This window comes from Lycorma delicatula, chromosome 6, assembly GCF_047948215.1.
Source record: "Lycorma delicatula isolate Av1 chromosome 6, ASM4794821v1, whole genome shotgun sequence".
Lineage (NCBI taxonomy): Eukaryota > Metazoa > Arthropoda > Insecta > Hemiptera > Fulgoridae > Lycorma > Lycorma delicatula.
In genome coordinates this window covers 27,774,273-27,780,272 of record NC_134460.1, presented here as the reverse complement: position 1 = coordinate 27,780,272, position 6,000 = coordinate 27,774,273, and the positions used below count along the sequence as shown (strand labels likewise).

Genomic DNA, 6,000 nt, shown 5'->3' with positions numbered 1-6,000 from the left:
AGAATTTTACTGTTGATATGTTCATGTATTGTTCTTGGTTCTACAAATAAGTTAAGTTAATAGTTAAAAGTATAACAAGCATTTAATTATTTATATTGGATTTCTCTATTATAGGTCTGGTGTTAAATTATTTTAATACTACAAAACAAAATCTTAATGCCATATCTATTTTTCTTTAGGTTTAAGCACGTAGACTAGGTATAAGCTTTACATGAAGACGGCGACAGTATAAACTAGGTATGAGCTTTATATTTACATGAAGACTAGGCGACAGTATAATACTTTTTTCAATTATAGTTCCCGTAAATTTTGTTATATATGATCAGGATACGATGTAGTAATGTTATTAATAACACCATAATTCTAATTTACTTTGTGCAAATGAACTTTAAACCTATTTTACATTAATTCAACATAATTACATACTTATACCAACAGGCCATGCTTAACAAAATTATTATTAATTATACGGTTTGATGAACTGTAGACATAAAATACTTTTTCAAGAGCGATCAATTTTCATAAATAACTAATTAATTACTCGATTTTTATTCTGTATAATAGCATAGCGGTTTTCTGTAACGTTCATTTGCAGGGTTTTAAATTGCGTCAGTCCGCGAATAATACTGTTTAGTGTGATATACCTAATCCAACATTAAATGTATTCATAGGGATAGTAAGATTTTTTATTTCAATGAATATTTATAATTTTTAAAAAGAATATATACACATTTATCGTAAATGAGAATTACTTCAGTCGATACTTCATCATTCGATTAATTCTTTTTACCGAGAGGATAGTTAGCAATAAGACATAAAACAACAGGAACAGAATTCATTTTTACTTGTTACGCCTGTGACTGAATTTTACGTATCCGAAGATTTTTGTAAAAATTAAATAATAAAAAAAACCTTTACGTTTGAATCTGTTCAACCTAAAAGTAGCATGACGTCATATTTGCGTCATGTTTCTTATTTTATAAGAGAATTTTGTATTTGTAGGGATATTTTGGTATAAACCAATGGTGGGTAACATTGTAAGACAGTGAGGCGTAAAGAATCGCCATCTTGTTATTATGTTCGAAACATTTAGGTTGGAATAGTTTTTTTAAGTTTTTCTACTGTTTTTATTTGGTGGCAGTTGGGATCTTTGATTTTACGTAAGCATTTCAATAACATACTATACACAGGCTTTACGTCGCAGTATTCTGTCATTATTTGTGTCTAATCGTTGTGTTATATATCACACCTCGTGTTAAAGCGATTTCATTCGGAGGCAGCCGCGCGGGAAGATGATAAATTCTAAGGCTAAATTAATACATTGTAGTGCGCAGTTTTATTTGTGTTATTGGTTGTATGTTTATTTCTTTCAATCGACTACCGTTAAACATAACAATATCTAAATCTTACTGACATAAATTCTCTTTAGCATTCCTCCCAAGAGGTTGGCCTAGACCATTCTAGCCTTGGGTTTGTTGACAAAAAGATAGAAATGTAAATTCTGATATTTGTTTAGTATATTTGTACAGAGTTGGGTAACCTGACTTTTGCATGCCAGCGTGTTGTTGTATACTTCTACTTAGTACAGATTTTAATTATTGCTTTTCTTTGATTCTAGTATAACCTAGCCAATCAATGCAGGGGTAATGTTGAAGAACAGTTCTAAAGTCTTATATTATCAGCAGTGAATTTGTTGAATTGCTAAAGTTAGATTACCCTCAATGAAGGGAAGGTACACTTAACAAAAACAAATTTAAGTGTGACTTGATTTTATTTTGTTTAATTGTTAAAATTTACACTGATCTCTGATGCTATAATGCAGCCTATTTATCTTTCAGATGAAGTGTAAGTGGCTAATTGCTAGAAGTTTGAAGTATTTGAATTTTTACATGATTGTCTTATTTACTGCCCTTTTAATTTAGTGATATATAATTAAATTTATTATATCGTTTAGTTAATAGTATCTATTTATAACAGCCCTCTTGGATTAAATTGTAATGTGTTATATGAGTATTGTTATAAGTTATTCTGCATTAGTTGGTTAGGAAACAACATATATTGTAAGAATTACACGTTATATGTTTTCATAATTTGTTGAGCGTTTATTTTATCTGTACTGAGCAGTTACTGCTCAACAGTTGAAATTATTTTTAAAGTAAAGGTGAAGTCATTTTGTGAAGAGGAACATTTAGTTTATTAGTAATTGTTGCTAGTGGAACATTTTGGGTATATGCTATTAGTGCTTTTAAGTTTTACATTTATTAGTATTTTAAAAATTTGTAGCATTTTAAGTTTGGAGATCTGCATTTTTATAGAACAATATTTTTTAGGATTATATATTTCAATTTATAGAAGATTTATAATTTTTTCTTACCAATGCCTGGTGATGTCTTTTTTTTATTGGTTAAGTACTTGTTCATCTTACACACGTGATTTGTTTTCAACTCATTTAAATAATTCTTTATGTAGGCCTAGTGCAAAGATTTTTATCTTGTAAAATTGTAATTCCTTATTTTAATTTTCATGATTTTTACCTTATTTTGACATGTCAAACAGCACAATACAGTAATTTTCAGACTTTGAATTATTCTTTGTAACCATGTTCCTTCTAATTAGGATGCAGTTGCTGATTTGCCTATGGTGTTTAAGATTAGCATCCGAGTTATATTTATTTTAAACTTTCTTTTAGAATTTCTTTATCTGAAGGCAGTTTTTTACCGGGATTATGTTCAAAGTCTTAATGAACAGCTAATAATAATTGTAAAATTTATAAAAAAATAGATTATGTAAGTTAGGTAATCTTATCGTAGAAATTTCAAGGTTTAAGAATATGTAAATATTGATTGATAAGTTATACATACCATGTTTATAATTTACTTTTTAACCATGGGTTTCAGCACATAAGAGCTTGGAATTGGTGTAAAATGCAAGTAAGAATTACCTTAGAATCAAAAGTGTTGAATGAGCTTAAAGATTAGCTCAAAAGTGTTCATGAACTTGAAGATTTAATTACATGAACTTTTTGTGTGCTTTAATATTTAGATGTTAGGATGGGTTTCCTTAGAGTAGGTGTTTCTGAGTTAATAATTTATCAAAATGGTCACTGAATTTAATTGCGGATTTCACAGTGATAATTTATATGTTCCGTAAAAGTTCTCCCATGATCATGTGGATTGAAATATGTAGGTTTATGTACTGATAGGTCTTCTTAATTTATATATTCAGATAAAATGTAGAGGTTAGATGCTATGTGTGTTAATTAAAATTAGTATTACAAAATTCAATCTTATATTTACTCGTTGCTGAAATATCAGGATTTAAAATTGGAACGTTTTCTGTGTGTTGGTTTGGTGGAAAGGGGTAGCCTAGCCACTTTCTTGTGTAGAGGGTTATAGTTCATAGTAAAGGCTAGCAAGTTAGTTTTAACACTTGCTCCTTGAAATCCGCTCCCATTTACCATTCTTTCCCCATCCATTCTTGCTTAAGTTTTAGTTAATAATTCATCCTGGCCTGGTGGATAGTGTAATAAGCTACATATTTGATCTGTACACAAGTGCATACAGCAACGTGCTGCATGCACTTGAGGATAACGTATCCTCAATTCAACAAAACTACTTAAGATATACTTATTCATGCAGAATTTCATAGTAAATCAAATAACCAAAAATATTGTCATATTGGTTCTCATATTCAACTAGATTTGATGCACGCAGACCTCCAATTAACATTCTTCACCATTTGAGTTGTATTCTTTCTTTACATTGGCTCTCTTTATTTATCTTATCCTGTGTACAACTGTGTTATTTTGTTGGTACAGAACACCTAATTTTAAATTTAACATCAATTACGTTAGATTAACATGAAAATATGATACACATTGTAATTATTTGAGAAAATATAAAAATCTATGATATAGGACATTTTGAAAACTTACATATGAGAAAATACAAGTGATAAGAGATTATGAGAGATTATATGCATAATTCTTATGCATTCTGTTTAATTGATCTTTTATAATATTCAAGTAGTGGGTTAAAATTTTCTTTGTTAGGAAATAGTAGTTTGAGTATTATAAGTTATGTGCCATGACTCTGCATATTATTTTTTAAATTAGGTATTTGTTTTGCATTATACTTGAAAATTTTGTCACTTTTCATTAAATTGATATTAAAATAAATAAAAACTCTAAGCAGCTTCTTATTTTATTTATAAAACTGTTATTATTATTTATTTTATTATTAATTGAAATCTATTTTACTTCCATTTATTGCTATGTAGAATTCATTTATAGGCTCCACATTTTGTACTTGTCTGTTTTTAACATCTGATGTTCAAAACATATTAGTTTATGTTATAAACTGTTTTACATATCCCAAACATATTCTTGTAAAATAGTTTTTCTGCTAATTTTTACATTTGCAGAAAATAATGTGTGCTGATTGCTTGCTTGGTTCCCCAAGAATCTTGTTTTTAACATTGTTTTTGCCAGAGTCTACAGAATAATTTGTTTTATATGAGTATTGGAATAATTTAACATTTAAACATACAAAACTAATAGGACCAGGAATAAAAAGGGTTTATATATTTTTACAAATTTTATATTTTAACAAGCCAGTTGGTTGATGTTATAATTTGTCTAATTTTGTCGTATTTGTAGCTTGTCCAGGGTTTTAATAAAAATAAAAATAAAAATTTATATCTGGAAATTGGGTAATTTTTTCTAGTATACATTTTTTACCCATGAAATATTAAAAGTGTATATAAATTAGTAATCAATGATTTTTTGTTTTAAATTTAATGTTGGTCTTACAGTGAAAATAGTTGTCCATTTTTGCTTTTTGAGATACATGTTATGCTGGAAATTAAGTTATGGCATCTGCTAATTGTAATATGTTATAAAGATTGAACATTAGAACACATCTTATAATGTGTCAATAATTTATTGTGGTTTAATTAGATAGTATTAATCTTTTTTTTGTATGTTCTAATTATAATATATTTTTTGAATTTGAGCTCCCATTTCATTTGTTTAAAATTGAAATTATTTATTAACTATTAAAGTTTTCTTTTAACACTTAAATTTTGTTTGTAGTGTAAGCGACAGCCATTAATTATTTACTAATGACAAATCATTTTCTTACTGTTTAGGTTATTGAAAATTGTTATGCAATCAATAAATTAATTTTGAAAATACAGGGTGTCCAGGCGAAAGTTATCCAAAAGTAACAGCTATTAAGAGTACTAGTTAATGTAATTATAATTTTTTTTTTTAATAAACGCAGCAACTCACCAAGCTGTAATGTCAAGTTCAAGGGTGCACCTTCTGTAGCTCGGCAGACATCTAGATGATTCTAATTCATGCCAGGTGTTTAGAATTTTCAGCATTTTTAGGTCATCAGCTTCAACAGTTCTGTGTTTAAAACGTTTAAACCTTCAACTTTTCTTTGGTACACACAACTTTTAATTAATTCACAAACAAAAAAGTCCAAAGGAGTGATATCTGGTGATCTAATCGCTAAGCAGTTAGACCGCCTTGTCGGATTCAACATCAGGGGATAGTATTATCAAGACCAATAGCAACATCTCGATGAAAGTGTGCTGGAACACCATGTTGTTGGAAATTGAAGCTCAAGAAAATGAGGAACATCAAAGTTCTCAATCACATCCAGGTACGTGTGTCCTGTCACAGTGAGCTCCATGAAAAAAACAGACTGATGATGCCAGTTTTGTGCAGTCCTAACCAGACAGAGGATGAACAATGAAAGGGGCAAACATTCGGTTTGTCACTTTCATTTTCAATGGTTTTCAGGTACCCCAAATTTGACAATAGTGTCTTAACTTAACTGCATGTATGAAAGGTTGCCTCCTCACTAAATAATGTTTCAAGATAATTAGGATTGTTATCTAATTAGGATTGTTAGGGTTGATATTGTAGGCAGTGATCATTTATTTAGTTTAATGTGATGGAGTTGTAACATGTACGCTAGGGATATTACATTT

The 6,000-nt window shown here is 28.9% G+C and overlaps 1 protein-coding gene across 7 annotated transcripts in view; it reads left to right on the top strand.

The window, feature by feature from the left end:
• Positions 1-1,023: 1,023 nt before the first annotated feature.
• The window catches only part of emb (exportin-1 emb), a 104,597-nt gene continuing 99,620 nt past the window's right edge, over positions 1,024-6,000 (top strand). For 3 of the 7 annotated variants that reach the window (XM_075369491.1, XM_075369490.1, XM_075369485.1), the window contains exon 1: positions 1,024-1,160. The gene's annotated coding sequence lies outside the window, so the exon portion shown is untranslated. Of the gene's footprint in view, positions 1,161-1,650; positions 1,846-6,000 lie in introns of those variants that run through there. The other 4 variants (XM_075369487.1, XM_075369486.1, XM_075369488.1 and 1 more) reach the window with 3 other exon arrangements.